We start from the raw sequence: 9,503 nt of genomic DNA on the forward strand, positions 1-9,503 counted from the left end.
TCAGCTGTTTGTTACTTCCCATGGTCTGGTAACCTTCTCAGCATGCTCTTTATCATCTCAGGCCTTCTGTGAAAGAATGGGCAAAGGGTACAGCTGACATCTGGTAGCAAACCATGCAGTAAGTGCTTTTTAGGTGCAGTTACTCAATCAATTTTGTTCCCACCCTGTAGAAGTTTCTACCTCACAGTCACAGCTAAATAGCATGACTGAATCTCACCAAGCAGACAAACAGGAAGGTGAAGGCAGATACAGGTTAAGAAGAAAAGAGCTAGTCTAGTTGACATAAGTCACATCCTGCCACTAATGCTTTAAGACTCTTGCCTTGTTAACTGTGAAAAAGTGACAAAATAAGCCACACACACCCCATTCTTTTGCTTTCAAAGGTGCCTAGTTTCCCATTACCTTTCAAGTGTTTACAAAAAAAAAAAACAAAAAAAAAAACCACCAACCCAAGCTTTCCTTCCTCTATTTTTCCAAGAATTACACTTTCCCTAAATTCAGCTCCAGGACTCAAGGAAAGGCAAAGAAAAGCATGGCCTCAATAGAGAGTTTCTGACCAACAAATTTTCACTGACCTATCAATTCTGTAGTATTGCAACATGTATTGCCACACTAGGTCCTAAAAGAAAAATGGTTTGAGCAGGATAAGACTGCTAAAAGTGACTATCTCTGGGCAGGTACAGTGCATCTCCAGCCCTATTAACCAATTCTACCAGCTAAAGAGAAGGACTATTCCAGAATTACAAAGAAATACATAATGTTAATATGTCCAAAAATTGGCCACAAATTGAAAACAGAATAAAAAAATACATCAGTGACTCAAGCTCACTTAAAGTGTGTATAACAGAGTGTATTAAAGAAACTTCTGAGTAAAAAAAGAGAAGCTAAAGAAAATTAAAGTATTGCATTTTCAAGGGATTTCTTGTCTTAGATGACTAGTGACGGTAGAAACAACTTCTAGAAAAAGTCAGCACTGAAATTAAAAAGCACCTGTAGTAAACATCTCAACTAAAGAGTTATTCTAAGCACTGTTAATTTATTTCTTTGCTGATTTCTCTTAGATATTTAGATTTCAATTAGCTACCAAGTTCTTTAGTCTACCTAGAAGGTAGGAAGCAGTCTTCCTTATTTGAAAAATACCCCAAACCTCTGAAAGTAGCATTTCACATCTTGATATCCATCTGTCTCAAGAAGAATACATGGCAAGTCAGAATTAACACTCACCTAAAACCCACATGCAAACCCTCAGTCCCAAGGTTGCCTATGTAAGCATTCCTTCAGGGGAAGAGGTTTGAAGAATCCTCCTACTGGGGGTCTCTCATCATCACAAAAGCTACACCTAAGACTCCTCCTGAAGACTTCAGGTCCCAAAATTCACTGGCTGCTGCCACTGCACATTTCAACTTAGAAATCTAGAGCACTACTAGAAGCTTCTCCCAGTAGCACTGTCTTAGCTCTCAAGATTTAAAAACAGCCATAGAAAAAGACAAATCCACAGAATGTCAAGTACTTTAAAAAGTCTAGAGACAGTTAATTTCGTCCTATGGCCCAGTATCAGCCAGAATGTCTCAATTCAGAAAAAACAATTAGATAACAAATCTGCCATTAGTCTGTAATATATGACAATAGTGGTCTCCTCAGGAGAAACATAATCTAGTTCCAAGTATTTATTGCTCTTTGGAAAGAAACTGAAAGAGCAATCAGGATGTTTCTTCTTCTCTCCTCCTTCATTAAACTAATTACTTCCTTCAGGTTCATTAAACCTTCTACTTAGTTAACTCACTGTTCATTCAGTCTTCTAGAGGTCACTTATTTCCTTGACATCTTTGTACCACATTTAATGTAGTCTGATTACACAGTATTTTGTACAGAAAATACTGGCCATGAGGACCATAGGTCCAGGAGATGGTTTGTCTCTTCCTAACTGCTAATATTCCAGGCTGTTCCACTGCATGAAATATAACATATCGTGTGGTTCTGGGAAAGTTGCTGCCTCAAGCCTTTGTTTGCTGTTCCTGAACTGAATGACTGTTCCTTCCCATCTCCATATCCTAAAAGATATTGTGATAACTCTCTATTTTAAATGGGATACAGTTACTCTCACCAGAAATGCAGGTGACTGATCTATGCATTTGTGCCTTCTTACATGCTTTAAGTGTGTAACAGATTTTATTTCACACATTCTACAAATATGTACCAAAATATGAAAACCTATCTATTCTTTTCTTAGTTCCAGTCAGTTCTGTTTGGGTATTATCAGCCATCCTAGCTCTAAAGAACTCTCCTTCTGAAGGCTATTACTCTCATTTGCAAATGTATGAGCTTTAATTAATGGATGCTACTACAATTAGGTGAAAGTGGTAGAGGCTTCCAGGTGTCTGGACAAGTGGTCCTGAAGTGCACATGCATGACTGGATTCTTCACATGGAAATTTATTTGCATAAGTAAGATTCAGCCTGATTTTTATTCCAATAGATTATTAATTTGTATCCAGTCTTTCCTTCTGCGGCTCAAAACTGTTCTTTCCAGAGATTATACCAGGCAGCCAATATTTCAGTTAAAAGGACAATATTCTTCATAACAGTATCATTCAGAAACAATTTAGAGATGACAATAATGTTGTACTGTAGACAAGGATTATTTAGCTCCCTCATAATTCTTGCCTTATTGTACTCTAAGATAAGGAAAGGGAATTTGACGGCATCTATAAACCTGAAATGCCAACTTAATCTGAGAAAAATTCTCTAGAGGGACACAAGCCACACTCTTGTAATGGTCCAACATTGACAACCATCTGCTTAATCTGAGCTTTGGAAATGGCAGCTCCCCCCCCACCAAAAGCAGACTGACCACACCCACAATGCTAACCCCTATATCCCTACTTAGGTTCTCCAAGTCTGAATGGGGTGACTTTGGTGATGAAATACTAGAGCACAAGAAATCACTGTGTCATAGCCCATTGGACTAATTTTTTGCACAGGCTTCCCAGAAACATGCAGCCTTGGGACACAAGGCATACAGGGACAGGGTACCTCCTGAAGACTGTTCTGCAAAGGGCACAAATCTGCTGCAATGAGTTTCCATATTGTGTCTGAAGTAGGGCCTGGAGTAAACTCCCATCAGTTACAGGTTGGCTTCCTTTCAGAGGGTACCACCTGGCTCCAGAGAAGGAGAGCTAGAAGTTATGCAGCATGAAGAGACCAGACACAAAGACTGACTTGAACTGAGATTTCGACTTCAGTAAGAATGGCATATAATTACCTTGTCTCATTTTAAAAAAAAATCATTTAGATAAATTAGATTATCTGGATGCTAATTAAATTTATTAAAATAGAAGCTTCAAATTTACTTAACATATTCACTGATAAGAGATTTTGCACTCCAGTTTTCAACATTCACCTAATCCGAAAGGCATTCACAGCATTGGCATACAACAAATATACCTAAAATAAACAAGGAAGTATTTTTCTGATTCATGTTTTCTATTTTTTAATCAGTAAAAAGCTGCTGTAAAGTTGTATGATTTTTCTTAACATTGCAATTCTCACATTTTGCTGATTGTTTTAAAAATACCATTTTTTCAATGCTTAAGCTGTCATATTTTTGACCTTAACTACTTTGCCTGACTGTACCCCTTATCTGTACTTCCTGAAACTTAACAGTACAAATGCTGTGGGTTATTATTTTACAGTCATGAGCATTTGAAAGCAGAAGCCACAATTAGGAAGTCAGATGCTATCTGAAAGACACACAAAATATAGAAAGGAAGTTTTAGCATAATTCTAAAAAGCTGTACTTGAGAAGACACAATAGCAATACACTACAGTGATCATAATTTAACAAATTTATTCAATGTAGGAGCAGATAAAACAAGCTTTATGTATTCAAAAATCAGGATTTAGCCTATGATGCTACTCCCACTTGTTTGTAAGTTTACCAAAGGTGAATTTTGTGATTTATGAGTGTAGCAGTTAACAACCCACACCAGCTCAGCCATTATTAATAAGTTATTTGTCAGAGTATTAAAGAACAAAATATTCAATACAATAATTCCTGTCTTATTAAATAACCATTAAATCTATGTCCTTTCCAGCTCTCTATTACGAGAGAGAAAACTTATAACTGCCACTCTCAATTGAAACAGCAAACATTACAAATGTGATGACAAATAATGTAAGCTAAAATATGCTGTCAACGTATGAAGTAAGATTTTCCAAATTTTCTAAAGCAAATAATTAGGCAAAAACAGAACTGGCAAAAAGCAGCAAAGCTGACAAACCAAGTACGAAATTAAGAGACTCACAAAAGTAGGATGCAAACCTAAATTCCACCCTCTTTGGAATATGCACTATGTGATTGTGTAATTACTTTCTTAGCACTTTTCTCCAGAAATGCCCAACCCATTTATTAGAGAGGATGGAGTGCTGCGAGTACGATTCAGCACTCTGTCAGACAGGCTCATCTTCATGACTCTTATCAGGCTCATTACTATAATTGTGTGTCTCCCATTTACTAAACAGGCAATTTCAAGGAACAAATGGCTCATGATTAATGCACTTTAACACTGCTCTGGATTTAACTTCTGCTTCTAGCAAAGAGTGATTATGCAATACACAACAATTCACTAACTTTTCACAGGTTACCACTACTTACAAGATAACTAATTTTTCATTAAGACTTAATTATGGTCATTTAGTTTTATGCTTCAGCACAATTTCTTAATGTCTTAGCTCCACACGTTGAAATAAATCACTTAGAGAATCACAGTATGAAAAAAAAAAAAAGTTGTGAGATTATTAGATCATGTAATGACAATTGCAAGACAGCTACCTGTCTTCAGACCAAGATTTGAATGCCATATAGAAAAATGCCAAATATGTGAGAACCATTAAGTACTTATTGATTAAGTATTTTCTTACTAGCTCATACTCAGAGAGGGCTGCAAGTGGACTACAGTATTTTGCAGGCAGTACTGTACAGCATACCTAAAGAACAGATTAGCAGTATACACATGATTGCTCTATTTCCCCCTCAACAGCTGACAGCATGTGTTTGTCTTAATAGAGAGCTACATGGCAGAAAGCTCTCATAGTATGCTATTAGTGCTGTTACTCCACATTCACCCTGTCAACAACCTGAATGAACTACTGTCCAAGCAGTAACTGTCCCTTCAGCAGAAAATAAGAGCAGCCATATCAGAAATCCTAACAATATACCCTTTTTGCTCAAGGTGAAAGCCCAAAACATCAACATGGTTCTAAACAGCCAACTAGTATGCTCCAAAGATCAGTAATTCTGTCAAACTCGTATGTGGGGAGAGAAATCGGACACTGAACTGCTGCAAAGTTATGAGTACAGAGGGCTATCTCTACCAACTGTTGTGGCACACATATGAGTATTGTAAGCAGGTTAGTAAGAAACCCAGATATGAAAAAGAAAGTCTGAAATTATATGTGGTTAAAGCACCTAGCATTTTCACTCAAGTGTAGAAAGCAGCAATGCAAGGGAAGCTGGTTACTATAGAGCAAACCGCAATCTGAAATCCAAAGTAGAATGATGCCATGAGGTACAGTTCACTCACTCAGATTAAAAACAGCATTAAACCCTAAATTATTGGGAATTTATTTTTATTATCATCAGGGAAACACAAAGGAATTAAAAATTCCCTATTATTTCAGACTCCTTACACCAAACTGAACTCTGCACTTAAACTTGCAGGAGAAAATAGAAAATAATTACAGTAAAGGTCACAAATATGATTTCATGCTACAAGCTGACAGCAATCAAAGCCTTCCATCCAGTGAAGCTGTCCCACAAGAAAAAAAAAATTATAATCCCAAACACAAAAATAAAAGCCATTTCAGAAGGACTCTTGCTGGTTTTTAAGAATCCTTACTAAAACTTCCTATGTACTGTATGAGACCATACACATAGCTCTTAAAATGAGAGGTGACTATCTTCTCTCAAACCCTGGAAAGAAAGTTATCAATTTCACTGATTCACTACTGCGAAAAAGTTTCAAAAATAAATCTTTGTAAAGAAATGCTACATTTACCTGACACAAATGTTAAACAGCAGAAACTTTTTGCAAATCTTCATGCTCCAGATTTTAAATCCTTTAACTCCCTAATAAAATGGTGAATACTCAACAATTTCAAGACTATCTCTACTGTAGAATAAAGCCCTCCACTACATTTTTGAAATTAATTTTCACAAGGCAAATATAGCAACAATATAATTAAGCCAGGACTAAGTGGAAAGTTTTATCTTAGATTAGGAGCATATATGCAGTTTACTTCCTACTGGAATGCATTTAGGCTTTCTTCTCTTACTGCTTTGCTTCTCCTCCCCGCCAGCAAAAAAGTCTCTTTCCCTAGACCTACTTCCCACACACTGCTAAATAACCTCCTCCCTGTGAAGTGATGACCTCATGCTCCTAGCCCATCTCCTTGTATGGAGTAAATCCGGACTTGCTGCCAGCTCTCTCCGCCTTCAGCCTGACATGGCCAACATATCTTCCTTCATCCTGCTGCTTCCCAACTGAGGGAACACCGAGGACAGGCGGCAAGTGGGGAGGGAAGGGCAGAGCGGGCACGGAGAGGGGATTTCCCATGGACAAAGAACAGGCCACCAGATGTCTGCCCGCTCTCGCATCCAGCATAACTTCGTACCAACAAAGCACCTCTGCTCTCAACGGCAGGAAGAATGACACTGAACTCTGAACATTTTAAGTATGGAAATGATACCATTTTACCTAACTGCAGTGTACCTCCTGTAGCCAAAGCTTATTTCCTTTTTATGCTCTTAGTTAAATATATCTTATCTAGTGAAGAAAATGTCACTTCTCTCTTAACAAAGGCCCATCTCACCTTCGCATCACTAAAGTTCTTTGATATTGAAATTGGCCCGACATCCCGTGCAAGCACTGTTACATTCTTTATCTTTTTTGCTAGCCTTTAAGCTCTGTCAAACAGCCCCAGAGGAACTGAAATTTTCTGTTCTCTATACTCTGTTCATCACCTTCTCTGGCTTGTCTTGTTTTCAAGTGTCAGAATTATTTCTACATGATCACTTTATACACTGGCAATCCAAATACCAACTGACAAAGGACAAAAGGACTCAGTTGTGACATGCAATTACATTAGTAGGAAATCAAGGAATGTGATGGATAACTGAGCTTTTGCTCCGCTAGTAAGTGACATTGTACATACAAGATTTGATCTTCTCCCTCAAAGAAATATCTCCAAAGCCCAAGTTTACTAGGGTAACATTCCATGCATGTATATTTTAAAGTTCTAACTGTAGTGACAATTTCTGTCAATACATTACAAGGAATTTATCAGATGAGGGAACATACATTGGTCTCACCAAAAATAATCATTACTCCAACTGAACCTACAATGTGTCCAACATTTGCAATTTGCTTTGACTGTGAGCAGATGATGCGTGAATGTCCCACCTCTCTGAGATTCTCAAAGACTACCACTTACATAAAATAAACTGTAGAAGCAATCGCCTTGTTAGGTATTACTAGCAAGTAGAATTAATTTATTTTAATAAACATATTTTAATACCCAATAATTCTTTGGTCCAGTTTCACACATCATGTGTATTTTTTCACACTGCAACTTCTTGAAGGAATCTGCAGTACAACAGGGCAGACCACCAAAGCCACTTTGAGCAGGTCTGTTTCAAAGCAGGGAAAAGTTATTTCACCTACTTGAAAAGCAATGATGCCCTCCTGCAAAGAGAAAATGAGCTGGCTTGTTTTAAACGTCTTACAAAACTCCCAGTGTTCACACGGGATGTGTCACTTCAGAGGTGTATGCTCATGTGAAGTCCAACCAAACAGAAACATACTTCAACACAAAAAGGGATGTTTAATATCCTTCTGTGTAATCCTTTCGAACACCAAATGTGAGTATTACAGTACAGGCGCAAATACCAAAATCTCAAACACACAAAGCATTAGAATGCACACGAAAAGCGCCAGGGCAGCAACACTGACAAGGCCTCACCATGCAGGCTCCCACACTAATGCAGAAGTTCATGCAGGCAGCCGCTGTGTTGTACAGAATTGTCAGGCGGCACCAAGGAGGAAGAGAACTCAAAACCCCAGCCGACTCCCCGGGGCTGTTGCATTTTTTGGGAAGCAGGGATGGCCACACGTCGCGGCTCCTGGCGGTACCCAGCGCGTCCTCCCGTTACTCCCAGCACTTCCAGCCCGGCTGGAGAACGGGAGGGGGAACAGACGCGCCCGGCACCGCCGGACCGGGGCCGAACCCGCCCTCTGCCTCCCCCCGGTCCGGACCTCGGCGGCGGAGCCGGGGAGGGGGCGGGACCCGCGCCCGCCGCGCTGCCCCTGCCCCGCCGGGGCGGAGCCGCCGCCGGGCGAGCGGCGCCTCTGACACCTCCCCGCGGGACGCCACCGGGACGCGACCGGATGCGACCGCCGCCGCCGCCCCGGCGAAGCGAAACACGAGCGGCGCCGGTGCCCTCCCCGACCCGCCACGCCCGCAGGTAGAGCCGGCGCAGGGCCCGCCGGCGTCCCCGTGCCAGCCGGGGGTCCCGACGCTCCCGGCGCTCTCGGGGGTCGCTGGCCGGGGCGGGGCGGGCGCGGCGCCGGCGGGGCGAGGGCGGCCGGACCCCTGCGCGGGCGCGGCGCGGGCGGGGGCGCGGGCGGCGCGCGCGGACGGTCCCTACCTGACAAGCCGAGCCCCCTCCGCCGCCGCGCGCGTCATGGGCCCACCCGCGCCGCGTGACCCGGCGCGGGCCAATGCGTGCGGCGCCGCCCGTCGCCCCGCTGGCCAATGGCGGCGCGGTCCGCCTCCCGCTGACGCGCGCGCGGGGAGCGGGGGGGCGCGCTCCCGCGCCAACGCCTCCCGCGCGCCTCCGTCTCCCGGCAACTCCCCCCGCCCCCCCCCCGCGCCCCCGCTCCGCGCCCCCGCGCCGCGACATCGCTGGGAACAACCGTGGGGACACCCCCGGCGACACCGCCGCGGGTCCTTGCTGCCCGCGCCGCCGGCAGGGAGGGAGGCGTATGAAGCTCAGCGGTGGGAGATGCTGAGAGCAAATTCCTGGGCACCGCGGCTGCCCGGACAGGTGGACAAGGAGTCCATGTGACCTGATGCTTCAGCAGCTCAGCGCCCGAGAGAGGCAGCGAGAAGTGAAAAAAGAAAGGGGGTGAAAAAGGGAATTGTGTGTGGAAGGAAAAAAAAAAAAAAAAAAAGGGTGGGGGGAATAAAAGGGGCAAAAATTAAAAAGGGGTAGGGGGAAAGAACGGAAAAAAGAGAAGGGGGGAACGAAAAAGAAAACAAAAGGGAAAAGAAGGGTGCGTAATGGAAGAAAAAAAGAAGGCAAAGAGAAAAAATGGCAGAAAAAAAAGGGGGGGAGGGGCAGGAAAAAGAAGGGAATAAAAGAAAAAAGGGGGAAAGAAAAACTGGAAGGAAAAATGAAGGGCAAAAAATAATGGAAATAAAAAGGGGAGAGGGGAAAAAAAGAGT

The 9,503-nt window shown here is 42.5% G+C and overlaps 1 protein-coding gene across 14 annotated transcripts in view; it reads right to left on the reverse strand.

The window, feature by feature from the left end:
- FER (FER tyrosine kinase) overlaps window positions 1-8,790 on the reverse strand; it is a 153,020-nt gene extending 144,230 nt beyond the window's left edge. For 5 of the 14 annotated variants that reach the window (XR_010994640.1, XR_010994641.1, XM_068177444.1 and 2 more), the window contains exon 1: window positions 8,704-8,790. The gene's annotated coding sequence lies outside the window, so the exon portion shown is untranslated. Of the gene's footprint in view, window positions 1-8,018; window positions 8,383-8,429; window positions 8,630-8,703 lie in introns of those variants that run through there. The other 9 variants (XR_010994642.1, XM_068177450.1, XM_068177452.1 and 6 more) reach the window with 5 other exon arrangements.
- Between the last annotated feature and the right edge of the window lie 713 nt (window positions 8,791-9,503).

Source organism: Anomalospiza imberbis, chromosome Z, assembly GCF_031753505.1.
Source record: "Anomalospiza imberbis isolate Cuckoo-Finch-1a 21T00152 chromosome Z, ASM3175350v1, whole genome shotgun sequence".
NCBI lineage: Eukaryota > Metazoa > Chordata > Aves > Passeriformes > Viduidae > Anomalospiza > Anomalospiza imberbis.